Genomic DNA, 14,516 nt, shown 5'->3' on the forward strand with positions numbered 1-14,516 from the left:
TTATATATTGGTATAAAAGAACCATCACGTGAAATAGAGACTAGACTATTGTCGAATGCATTGTAAAAGTGCATGCAAAAGTTTGGTTTCTCACTAAACTTAGTCTTCACCTACAGCATCTGTAGGAAGTTGTCCACTACTCAAGATATCTCAGCGATTATCTGAAATTAGTAGTTGATCTTGTTATTCAGAAGAAATTGTTTTTATGGTCATCCAAAAAACCTGCTGATCATCATGAGCAACGACACATTACCCTCTGAAGAAATTAGGCTGTTAAACTGTTTATTAATACTAATAAGATATGAAAGAACTTATATTCATTTTTAAGCTGAACATATATTTTTTATAGCATTATTTTTTTTCTTAACCTCGAATTTTGCGGCATGCTAGATAATGCGGGGTAATACGGTATTAAAATGTTTACTTAAACATTTTTACTAATTAATAATATTGATATACTAATTCTGTCTTGTGTATACAAAAGTTTCAATGAAAAAAGCAGCTAATAATATTGTGGTGTGTTAAGAAATTAAATTATCTTACAGCTTGCATTATCAAAGTTAGTGTTCTTGTGTGGGATACTGAAAAAAAAATGTAAATAATGTAATTTTCTAAATACATAAATTTGCGCTAGAAATATTAAGATTTTTAATTTTCTCCCCAAGTAAAAACAAACTCTTTTAGAAAAAAAATCCAAAACTTCCGGGGGGGGGGGGGGTTTCCCACCTCTAAAAAAGGGAAATTATTACACAGTGCATGCAGTGCAAATTTAAACAGAACATCCAAAAGCACATCTGAAAAAGTCTGAACAGTTCATCAAACTGAACTTACAGGATGCACTGATTCTTCACAGAAACTTGAAATCAGTCAAAAATATCAATCTAATACAATTTAAATATAAGATATCTATTGAACTTATTTTTAAAGAAAAACAATATTGTGAAAAAATAAAAGAAACGAGCTGATGTGTGCATCACATGACTTCCTTTTACTCCAATTTAATGTCATTTCCCCATTATTGGCAATTTTAATGTGATTCAATTGTTTACTCTCTAAATATCACCAACAGTGGCCAAATTAAAACCAAATTTAAAATTAAAAAAAAAAACACATTGCCAAATTTATCACCAAGTTGACGACAAAACTTGGCGACCAAAAGATTAGCGATATATCGCCAAGAGTCCGCCAAATTATGACACCACTTGAGTTTACATCGAAATTAACAACGATTTCCCCCCAAAAAGGGGAAAAAGACCCCTTTAGAAATATCCGAATGCAACCAAAATAGAAGGTGCACAACTAGGACCCACTAGGAGTCTACGTACCAAATTTCAACTTTCTAGGACATACCGTTTTTGAGTTATGTGAGATACATACACGCATATGCACAGACATACGGACGTCCCGAGAAAATTTGTTGTAATTAGCTCTGGGGTCGTCAAAACGGATATTTCGGGTGTCTGTAGGTTCCTAGGCATATATCCACGAGTGGTCGGGTCGAAAAAAACTCAACATTCATTCGGGGGTGAGAAAAATGGATTTTAAGGCCGATTTTTGAGTGAAAATTTTTTTGCGAATACAAATACTTCCTTTTTTGTAAAAGGAAGTAAAAAGGAAAAACTTAAAATTTAAGAAATGTTAAAATTTACCTGTGATCCTTCTTCAGTGCCTCCAATGATTCTAAATCCAAAACCATTCTCCTGTCGTTGCAGGGACACTATCATGTCTTTGTAATTATAAGAATCATTTAGCTCCTCTTTTTTATTAGAATTCTGTGTGTTCCTCACTTCATTACCAACATAAGGTACAGGATGTTCATGCTCAAATGACGTTCCATGACCTTGAGGAGTAATAGGCTCTGTTCTCAACATGGTATTCAGGCTAGGTGGAGGTGAATAAAAACTTGGAACATTATTATTGCCATAAATGTTTTCACTATAACGAGTAAAATCTTTAACTGATGAATTAATTGAATTGTTGACATTTGAGCTTGCAATTTGGGGTGTATGATATGTTGCCACATGAGATTTATAGAGTGGTTGACCATAAATAACATTTTGATTAGTAGGAGAGAAAGAAAATCCATCTTCATTTACAGTATACAGGGAATTTTCAAAAAGTGAGTTCGAACCATTTCCATTTGAAATTTGTGGATATGCAGAATTATTTATAGTAAAATCATGGCGATGAATATCATGCCAAGACTGCTGATTATTTACATTATATTTTTCTAATGATAACCTTTTCAATGAATCAATCATATTATCTTGCGATGAATGTCCATTGGCATAAACTTGATGAGCATTTTCAGAAACGGGACCAAATGATTTCGGAAAGAAATCATCATTTTCTTTGGCGACAGCAGTGTCCCTATAATTGTGATTGTGCCAATCTCTTCCACGTCCATGATCTGAATACCAAGAAGGATTTCCGTGTCGTTCCGGGCTGCACTCCAACAAATCATGATCCGATTGGCCATAATCTGTTGATCGATGGTTATAAATTGCATTTGATGTTTTAGAATTCCAAGGAACGAATTTTTGGTTATTGCTAGTTTGGAATTCTGATGTAACAGGCCAATTTCTTGCGTCTACAATAGGAGTTTTGGGTCTAGCAATTATCACAGACTCTTTGTCTCGAGAGCTGTATAATTCTGCAGTGGGTGTTTTGCTACGATAAGAAATGTTATTTTTTCCATCTAAAAGAGAGTAAAAGTATTTTTTAATTCAATTTGAAAACTCTATGATCTAAATAACATTGCCAAAAGAGTTGAAACATTAATAGACATGGCACAATTTTTAAGAACTAAACACAAGAATCAGATTGGCTGCTATTGACCTAAAACAACAATGAAATTGATAAGCAAAACCTGAAGACTAATATAGTACAATCAGTAACTTAAAATATTTCAGAAGTAATTTTAAAATTCAATTTAAAATTTTGATGGATTGTGCCACCAAGAAACGTATGATGAAATATTTTCCCAATGCTTGCTCGCTTTTTTCAAGTCCTGATTTTTGAATCTTTAATGTGCACAAAAGTTTGGCATACATTGTTTTTAGTCACATGCAATTCAAGAGTGCCAATATTTTTAGATGCAAATTTGGCAAATAATGCTTATCATTGTTGTGGTAAATTATTTAATAACCTATAAATCATTTTTTTAAATAAATAAATTAACTGTTAAAAAATAAAATAAGCAGATTAAAGCTGGTATGTGTTTTAATAGTTTCTAACTTTGAAATAATTGAAAAATTTGTAAGATGTAAAAGGTTTGAAATCTCAAACACTGCATGCAATTTTCGGCAAGAGCTTGATGTTTACCTTTTTAACAGACTTCAAAAAGGAGGCGGTTATCAGTTCTTTTTCCCCACTCACAGCATCTCACCTAGTAAACCGATTTTGATGATTCTTTTTTTAATGGATAGGGGATGGCTCAACTTAGGTCCCATTACTATGTTTGACCATATTTGTTCCTCAGAAAAAAAGTTACGGGCAAAAAACAATAAATTTCATGCAATTTCCCTATTAAATGATTAAATATGAAACCCATTGTCATAAAAGTTTGGTGCCATATAACAGTAACATTAATAGTAATTGTATAATGATAATTTTGAATAAAGGTTTCTCTGAAGCAAGCATCTGGAAGTGAGGTGATGCAGTAATTATGATCTGCTTAGCCTTTACAATACTACCAAGTTAGGTTTACCTCAACTATACAGGATTGCATCACAAGCAACTTGTATGCTGTGAAATGCAAATTAGTTAGGGAAAACCTAATATTTAAATGGTTATAATTAAATTAATACACAAATGAATTCCAGAGAGGAACAAAGATAAATTTTTAGTGCCAATCGCTTAAAGTTTAAGGCATGCTTATAGTTTCTTTTTTTTAGTATGGAGCATTTTTATGAAAAAAATATGGTGAAGTTTCTTGATGGTAACTTCTTACTTTTACTGAAATACCTACATTAAAAAGATTGAAATAAAAAAATTCTGAAAAAAAAAATAGAATAGACTTCAAAATTGCTCTAAAAAGTGAAAAATAATTTTATTCTTTAAACACCGTCGATAATACTTTTAAACATAATTTTTGAAGTTGGCGCAAAAAACGATAGATAAGATCATTCACAGCCATAACTCAACTACAACTATAAATTTAACCAGGCCTAGTTTCTTCACTACCACATACATTATGCATTGATAACAGCATATTTGAGCAACGATATAAATGTTTCGTTCCTAACTTTGGATGATTTTCTGAAAAAAATATGAATGAAGCATGGTTACACTGGATTTAACTTTTTGTTTCTGCATCAACTTCAAAATTTATGTTTAAAAGTATTATCAATTGTGTTTAAAGAATAAAATTATTTTTCACTTTTTAGAGCAATTTTAAAGTTGGTTCTATTTTTTTTTTTTTTTTCAAATTTTTATTTTTACTAAATTAGTTATTAGTTCTTTAATTATTTATTCAGTTACGTAGAAGTCTTAAAATCAGAGTTGGCACGACATTGCACATTACAGTAAAAACCATCGTATTTAAAGTGGTTTTTACTGTCCTGTTCTTCCTCAGCCCATCCGCATCAGTTCGCGCGCTCTCCCATTCTGAGAAAAAAATCTTAAAACTTCTGAATTACTGCTTGTATTTGCGAGTCCTTTGCAGCTTTGTGAAAATTTCTCATAGACTATGGTGTCATTTCATGATCTTAAACTAAATTATCACCAAACTACTTTAGGAAACTGCTAATAGTTTGTTTCTAAAAATTGTCACACTGCTATAGTTTTTGTTTATTGTAGTTACAGCACGTATTATATTTAAAATAGGAATTTTTAAAAAAATTGTACAAGGTTTTTTTTTTAAGTGCATATATTTAATCATCAATTTATAGTTCTTTAATCTATGATTTAAAAAAGAATTTTTGCTAAAATAACATGTAAAACTAATATACAGAAACCAGTTGAAAAAGTAAGCTTTTTTTTTTTTTTTTTTTTTTTTTTTTGCACTAAATATTACACATTTTATAAGATTCTTTTGAGTTATAGATGGAACCGAAATTAGTTGTCTTGGTAATGTTGTGAATTTCCTTTCATAACTCTACCAACTGTTACATAAGTTTTTATGTAATAGAGTTATTGGCAATTTGCTTAAGCAAATTATTTTTTAAATGAACATTTCAGAGAAAAATATTATCAAATGCTCACTAATTAAAACTTATTAATGTTTATTTTTATGCATTACAAATATTGCAGCAAATACTAATTGATTAGATTACACCCCTTTAGCGTTAGAATACTTTTGCACAGTTTGAGACACTTTTGACTGTAAAAACCACCTGTCCTGGCCAAAAACCAGTTTCGGACAGTCCAAAACACAAACCTGCTTAAAATAGTTGATTACATCAAATTTTGAAACCTTTTTTTCCAAAAAAAAATTTCCTGAAAAAGTCCGATTTTTGTTTTTAAAAAAATGCTTTAAAAAGCCAGATTTTCGGACAATATGAAATTTTACAACAATACAATTTCTTGTATTTCTTACAATATCGGAGACAATCCACAAAATCGGCAGGAAAAAGTTTGACAAGGTTTTTTAATGTACCTTTTCAAAAATAAATTACATAATTCAAGGACCAAAGATACATTTTAATGTTCATACACTTGAAAACAAAACCTTTTATTTCAAGCTGTTTTCAAGGTTTTTAAAAGCATACGATATGAATCATGATGATTTAATATTCAACTAATAAAGTAGGTGAAAACTCATATTTAATTTTTTTAAAGTGTAAATCATACTTGTTTTTGCCAGAGAAGTATTGAAAGATGGAGAATGAAAAACGGAGCTACCACTATATAAACTTTCTTCATTTGGCCGTGACTGAAAAAAAAAGCAACATTAAAATCAAATAAACATAAAATAGGAATGCATTTACTAAATATAAAAAAAGGGAAACAAAATTGTACACACCTTTGCTCTTCCTTTGGATTTTACAGGTGACAGAAGTCCGCCTCGCTGTACAATTATTTCAGCTGCATCATTACAAGGGCAATCTTTTAAAATCTGGACGACATCAGAATGTTGAAAATTTCTAACATCATGTCCATTAATTGCACACAAAAGGTCATTCTCTTGAAGTTGCTTACATCTAGGCCTGTCCAAAATTTTCTTAACCTAAAAGTAATTGAGATATGAATCAAAATCCTCGAATATCTACCTGCAATGTTAAACTTTTTTAGCTTATTCTTATCTCTGAAATTCTAATTTCAGTTAACTGAAAATAATAAATTAAATAAAAATTTGTTCCTCAATGCATTTTTATACACATTGCAAAATATTTAAAAGGTCTGTCAACCTATTCACAGTCAGTTTACCAAACAGTCAACTAAGAACTGTCCGAGCATTTTTAAACCTAAAAGTTCTTGAGAAATCAGGGTTCGTGATTTTTTTTAATCAAAAAAGTTGGATTGTTTTATTTAAATCGGATTTTTTTTATTTAAATCAGATTATTTTTCCTTTTTTTTTTAAATCTTCAAAAGTTTGTAGATATTAATTACTTTACATTTATAAACATAATGTATTTCATACATTAGATGAATCGATTCAGCTTTCTTTTAAAATTAAGATAAGTTCTCTAACTATTCAATAAATTTTTAAGAATTATAAATATGTTAAAATGCTTAAATAAGATGTGATTTTGTTTTATGCTTTGCTTAAAGATAAGGTTTCTGTCATCATGTACATTTTTAATGTAAAAAAATATGTTGAACAATTACTTTTCTTAACTATATCAGTCATGGTGTACAAGAGAAACAGCAAATATTTATTTTGTTCTAAACCATAATTTTGGAGTAAAAGCAATATTGCAAGAGAGAAAATCTGTTACACACACTAAGAAGGATCTATGTAGTTAAGGTAGTATAATGTAATAGTTAAATTTAGAGCAATATATTCTAAAAATGCAAAATTAATTTATAAAAATAAAATCAACTGATTTTAATTAAAGATTTTGATTAAAATAATCACTTGACTCAAATCAATTGATTTAAATCAATGATTTTTTTTTAGATAACTTGATTTAAATCATGATTTTAATTACAATTTAAATCAAACTGATTTAAATCAACGAATCCTATGAGAGGTGAACCAAAATCTTCTAATGCCTACAACATTTACCTCCCTTCCCGTAATGCTACACACACACATTGCAAAACTATTAATGATACTACTGTGTAAAATTACAACAACAATTATACTTGTAGAAACAAAAACAATTAAAAAGAGTTTAAAAACTCTTCACTTGTTGTTGTCACGTTGTCGGACTTTGGGATCAATTTTTCTTCTTGCACCGATAAAAGGATTTGTGTTTATAACCTTGAAACAGCTGTTAGTAGAAACTCTTGAATATTGAATAACTCTTTTAAATTGTTTTTATTTGTACAAGTATACACTTTGTCGTAATTTTACTCATTTCAATGTACAAAGCTTCGACAGCTTTTTTACATAATGGTACTGGCCACTGGGGCTAGCGAGTGAATGGCGTAGAACAACACAGAATTCCAGTTATGACTGAAATAGCGTTAAAAATTAAATACTTTTCATGCAAAACATATTTTCAATAAAGGGACAAAGAATCAAGTATTAGCATCGATTTTCATGATATGTAAAGAAATTTGGCTACCTTAGATTTCTGAAGAAAACAGATGGAAAAGTTTTATGAGGGTAAATCAAATATAAAAGCTTTTTTTATACGTTTATTAAATAACTTATACATAAATCATTTGTTTAACATTTTGTAATATAGTCTCCTGCATGATCCACGGGGTTCGTACTCGATTCCAGAAATAAAATGAAGGAGATTTGGAGGAGTTTTGAAGGAGTAAAATGAGATTTTGAAGGAGTACTCTTGGGCTGTCTTTAAATGATGTCATACTTTGTTTCAACATATTCGATAGACTTCGTCCTTTGTCACATTTCACCTTACTCCTCTCCTTGTCACATGTCAAAACTTTCATAAATATATTGTCATAATAACTGCATGATGTCACTTTTTATCACCTTCTCACTTCCCCTTGCCACAATTTTATAAACCTGTCTCCCCCTCAAGGCATGATATCACTTGTGGATGACCCTTTTTACATTGTCAAAACTGCAGTTTACTAAACAATTGTTCTTTTATCACAATCACATCTACTTATGTGTTTTTAAATATTCAAATAATAATTAGATAAACTGACTTTTGCTGCTGAGAGTGGTGGAAGGAAAAACAATAATCATAAAACTACGTTTACTTCACTTTTGAAATGTCTTAGCCACCAATATTTTCACCTTCAACTGTTATGACTTTCATAATCAATTTGCAAATCACATCTTTATGAAAAAAAATAAACGTATAAAATTACTATTACATTAAAACGTCCCTTATGACGAAAATTAATTATCGAAAATTAATGTTCCCTTGTGACGAAATAAAATTATCGATTGAAGTATTAAATTACTTTCACAGAGGAAGATTATGTAGTCTTGAACTAAAAAAGAAGGAGTTTTGAAGGAGTTAAAACAAAAATGAAAGAGTTTGAAGGGCCCTTCAAAAATATTTCCTAATTGAAGGAGTATTGAAGGAGTTTTGAAGTAGCATACGAACCCTTTTGCCACCGATTTGGTAGTTTTTTTATTCCATGGTCATAGAAAGTTTGAGGGCCGGTGTTAAGCCAACTGCACACATGTTTGACTTCTTCATTGCTTCTAAATCGCTGTCCTCCCAGCGATTCTTTCATTGGCACACATAAAAAATAGTCAGAGGGGGATAAGTCAGGGCTATAAGGAGGGTGCTCAAGGGTTTCCCAGCCCATTTTTTTCCAGGGTATCCCATGTCAAAGCCACAGTGGGAACCTTGGCGTTGTCATGAAGGAGTATGACATTTCTGATGGGAATGTCCCGGCTTTTCTTTTGATAGGCGGCTTTTGCTGACTGTAACAACTGGCAGTAGTAAACTGCATTCACCGTACGTCAGTCATGCAGAAAATCTATCAATAAAATTCCCCTAGAGTCAAAAAAAAATGGTTGCTAGAACTTTTCCAGCAGAGAGACGAGTTTTAGCCTTAACTGGACAACCTTCGTTTTTTCTTCTCCACTCCTTACTGGCCATTTTGTGCTTGGGGGTATAGTAATGTACCCACGTCTCATCACATGTCACTATGTGCTTCAAAAAGGTCCTTCTTGCTGAAATCGATTCAGAAGCCTTTCAGCGATCTCCGACCTGACCTGTTTTTAGTTTGCAGTCAACAACCTTGGTACCCATCGAGCACCAATTTTTTTGAAACTGAGTTGATCAGTGATTATAGATTGAACACTTCCATAACTTATACCCACTTCTGATGAAATTTCTTCAACAGCTAATCGGCGATCACCTTCGATAAGGTGTCTAATCTTACGGATGTTGTCATCTGTGAGGCTTGATCTTGGGCGTCGATTATGACGTTCATTTTCAACTCGTTCTCGTCTGCCTTTAAATTCTCTCGCCACGTATACACTCGATTCTGAGATAGTGCACAATCCCCAAATGTGCCTTCAAACAGGTAAAATTTTCTGACGGTTTAACGCCTTCATTGGTTAAAAACTTAATGATAATCCGTTGCGCAACAGTCGAAGGCAAATCTTGCTCTGTCATGGCTGTACTAACGGTTAAATACGAGTCAGCGCGCGCACCTGTTGGTTCCCCATTCCTCATAAACCAAACATCTGCTCAACACAACATGATCTGGCTAGAAAGTGCATTCTAAGAAGAATAACAAAATTACCGTTTATATTTGATTTACCCTCGTAGTAATGAGCAAAAATTCTGTCACTAAAATATTTTTCATTCTGAAACAATGTGCGAATAGAATAAAAAAATTTTTGACTATGAATAATCTGTACAAAAAATTTTTAGAAACAGACATTTAAATGTTATGAACAATTAATCAAGCTGAACTTACACAATGTACAATTTTACAATGACACATTAAAATAACCAGTTAAATATTTATGTTGAACTTTAATCATGATTTGCCTAAAACAAATTTTTATACAAAACCGGAAAATTCCCAGCACTTACTTTTTGCCCATAAGAACTATCAGCTATTGTAAATCCAAATCCAGCAGCACCTTTTACAATCTCCACAGTTAAGAATTCTGGCATTGTAGAGCTTCTCATAGTATTGACAGATAACGAAGGAGAAAGTTCTTCCATGAAAGGATTCAGAATACCCGTGCTGTTATGCCGCAAAGAATGACCGTTTTCAGCAAACTTGGAGCTCAGATCTGGCATTGATTTCACAGCACGAGTCATGGAATCGGTAGATTTGGCACAATTTTCGGAGAGTCTGCTTGGCAAATTATAATTATCAGACCTAAATGAATACACATTATGGCAGCTGGATGGTTTAGTGTCTGCTACAGAGACGGCCACTGTTGTTACAATCTCTGTGTTAGGATCACTTGGATCAAATGGCAAAGTGTACCCCCGACACACTTGAAACTGGACAACTTCTCCCGCTGGAATGGTTTGAAACAGCTCAATGATCTTTTGGTTTGTATATCCAAGAACACACTGACCATTGACACGAACAAGAATATCACCTAAAAGAAAAGATTCAATTTATAGTCAATTTATATTTTTTAATACTTGATTCTATATAAACACAAACATTCTCAGTATATAAATTAAAATTTTAGAAGACTTTTTGTATGTCCTTACCAGGGACACCTAGATTAGAAATTAAGTGACCTCCCAAAAAATGTTTTAATTGACAAATTTTGTTTAACAATTCGGTAAATTAAAAAAAAAACCATTGCAATGTAGTCCCCCCCCCCCCAACGACACCTGGTCTCTCTTTTTATTAAGAGTAGGTATATGTGCATGATCATAATTTAGCATGCGGCAAAATTTTAAGTTTCATTCGGTCAATGAGTTTTATTCAGTCATTTTGGTCATTTTGACCCCTCCCTCATCCAAAAAAATTTATGTTTGGGATGCCTCAGCTAAAATCAAAATAATATACAAACATTCATACACTGAGAGAGACATAATATAGGGTTATTCCCCTCTAATTCAAAGAAATCCTATAAATCACTTTCAAATATTGCAGAAATCACAAGTTTGAAAATAACTGCTTTGTATAATCAGTACAAAAGAGATTGAAAACACAGAACAATATATAATAAAAAAAAAGGTTAGTTTGAATTTTGACATCTTGAATTCAAATTATGTTTTTCGCAATCATGAGTGTGTGTGTATGTAGTCGTGTGTTTGTGTATGTGTGCTGGCATGAGTGTGTGGGTGTGTGTGTGTATGTATGTGTGTGTGTAGGATATGGACACAACCTGGAGACGGTTTTCACTAGAGGAGCAGCATCAGGAGGTGCCGGTTGACGGTGGTGCTGCAGAGGGAGGCGGGTGGAAAGATAATCATAGGAACATCAAAACCGTCAAGTGAGAACAATAAGCAATGTGATTGCTCAACAATAATTTCACTTCTGAAGTACAAATGTGCAGCAAAAATTCTGACTCCCACTTTAAGAGAGAGTTAATTTTTCTGTGCATGAAAAGGTTAAGTGTTTGAGATTGTGATTATTTTACAGTAGGGATTTTCCCCATATTTCTACTTACTAAAAATCTCTTTTTTAGGGATTTCCGTTGTTTGGATGAAAATTCGTTAGATATTTACTTGATTAGGGAGTTCGGGAGAAGGCAATAAAATTTGGAGGTCTCTTGAACGAATTGGGAAAGTTGGCAGCTATGGAAAAAAAATAAGTTTTTAAAAAAATTCTTACCAGTAAGTAACTTGCCGTCACACCATGCGGGCCCATTCGGCACAACATCTTTAATCTGCAAAAATTCTTCTGCATTGTCTCCACCGACAATGGTAAAACCCAAGCCTCTTGAGCTCTTCACTAAGGAAGTGTGAATGAAAATTCCACGAAGTTCATCTGGATTTCGAGTGAAGATATTTGGTTTTGAAGAACTATGACCTATATGAAAAAAAATAATAATTACATTTGATGCTTCATTATCTTTCTTGAATTCTTGGATTTAAAAGAAGTTTTAAAATCATTGTTTCATTTAAATTATAAACAAAACAAGAATCTTACTATTAGTCATTTCACAAAAGATATCAAAAATACAGTCAAACTCGCTTGTAATGAGCCTTGCTTTAACGACAATTCAGATTTAAGGAGAATATCAGAAAGATTTGGTTGGTATAATGTTAAGTCAATTAGAGTTTAACTCTATTTTAAAAAGTGAACATGGAATGTGTGTAATATTTTTGTGATTCATAACCCAGTTTTTCCATTCTTGAAATCCTGAGAAAAAGTGATGATGACTTTTCTTCTTAATTTGTGGAATAGAGAAGCACTTGAAAATATATTTGCATATAGCAATATATTTGTTTGTGCCATTTGATTTTCTGCAACTCATTTTGAAGCATATACACAGTTTTTATAACTCTTACAAAAAGTGGTTTTTATCTTTCATATAAGTGAAAATTGAAATTACTCAAGGCATAAAAGGTGAATTATTGTTCTTTGTTTTCATATGCAATCAAAGTTGAAAAATTTTTTTGGCTCTAGTTTTAACAAGACAACAAACAATTTCATGAAATAGAAAAAAAACTACTTTAAGATACTTTAGCTTCAAATGTATATACAGAAAATAACTTTACTCTGAGAAAGATGCTATGGTTCAATAGCTTTTAAGCACATAGAATAAGCTCATTTTGATATTGAATGACTCAAAAATGTAAAACTTATAATGAAACACAACATTAGGGCAGCCAGTCATCTAAAATTTCAACTTGGATGAGGGTAAACTCCCTTAAAGTCACCACTAGGTTCTATATTTCTGTCCTTTAATTTTAAACAAAAATATATAGTTCAGAAAAATTGGCTCCCCCAAAGTTTTGGGTCACAAATTCTTCACGGATTTACATCAATCTTTCTCGAGGTCAGTCAGAAACATTTTTAAAAAAGTGGAAGGAAAACTTTCATGCCTGTAGATAAATACATAGAAACATTAGTTCGTTTACTTTTAGATATTAACAGTGTGCATAACTAACTACATCTTAAACTGAAAGAAATATTTTAAATAATTAGTAGAATATCGACAAAAAAACATAGTTAAAATTTTTAATTCAAAATAATAATAATAACAGGGGTCATTAAGCTTTTTCATGGTCAAAAAGTAGGAAAAATAGGATATTTTTGCAAAAAAAGTAGGAAAAGTAGGACACTTTTACAGAAAAGTAGGACTCTTATTTTAATGAAAAAAATGGGATATTCTCAAAACAATTAAAAAGTAATTAATCAATAATTGCAATACAAAACTTCCTTACATCTTTTTAGTTTCCCAGCAGATGTATTACATGCAAAAAAACACTATATTCGTCTAGGATACACACTCCTTTTTTTTTAAATTAACTTAACTTCTTAAGCGAGTTTCAGGAAAAAAATTAAATTTCATATTTAAGTCAATTGAAAATTCTTTTTTAGAATTTTAGGGATTTCACAGTTAATTTATATATATATATATATATATATATATATATATATATATATATATATATATTAGGGTAAAATTTATTCTCTTCTCCCTACTGCTGAAAATGTGTTTTGCACACATGCACTTTCGTCTGAAAATAAAGATGCAAAAAACACTTAAAACATTGCAATGAATTTATTAACTTTTTTAAAAATAATTATTTTTTTCTTGTTTTGTTTGTATTTTTACCCGATAATACTACCGATAGTATTCATTTCTTACTAATAAAGTAATATATCTAGGAGGATCCATTGCTTGAAAAATAACATTTTTCAAACACAAAATATTTTATTTGTTCAAATTCACTATAAGAAATCTAACGGCAACAATGAAATAAAACTGTCCCAAGTGCAATAAAAAGTAGTTTGCAAAAAAAAAAAATATTTCTTCTTATCTACTAATAATGAAACAATTCATAAACAAGATTGTAAAAATAAATTTAGTAAGCTTTTAATAAAACATCATTTAACACATTTCAATTAATTAGTGAAATGCATAAAAATACTTGTCTACTTCTAACAGAGAATCGCCAACTCCCGATAACAATTATGCATAGTTTGAGACTTTTTTTTTTTTAATCTGGTGACATCTAATGCTTATGGAATTATAGAACTGAGGTGGACAACTGATGCAACAATTTGTCCACAAAATTAAATCATTAACTTATACAAAAGTTTGAAATATGGACATTTTCTGACAGAATCCTAGATTTGCTTCCAAAGATTTGCTGTAAAAAACAATTACTGTAGAGAGCTGATTATCCGAACTCCTAATAAATGAACTGTCCAATTATTAGAGCACAACATTCCTCCCACACATTATTTGTATTTAAAATATGCACTTCAACCGTTTTCATATGGTCAGAAGAGCATCCTTAAAATTGCCATCCAATTATCCAAACTTTTGCAAATCCATGCTTGGGCCAGTTGGAATGTTGGACGCA

At 31.2% G+C, this 14,516-nt stretch overlaps 1 pseudogene; it reads right to left on the reverse strand.

The window, feature by feature from the left end:
- Positions 1 to 14,516, reverse strand: part of LOC129234283 (membrane-associated guanylate kinase, WW and PDZ domain-containing protein 1-like) — a 92,403-nt pseudogene that overhangs the window by 23,849 nt on the left and 54,038 nt on the right.

Source organism: Uloborus diversus, chromosome 1, assembly GCF_026930045.1.
Source record: "Uloborus diversus isolate 005 chromosome 1, Udiv.v.3.1, whole genome shotgun sequence".
Lineage (NCBI taxonomy): Eukaryota > Metazoa > Arthropoda > Arachnida > Araneae > Uloboridae > Uloborus > Uloborus diversus.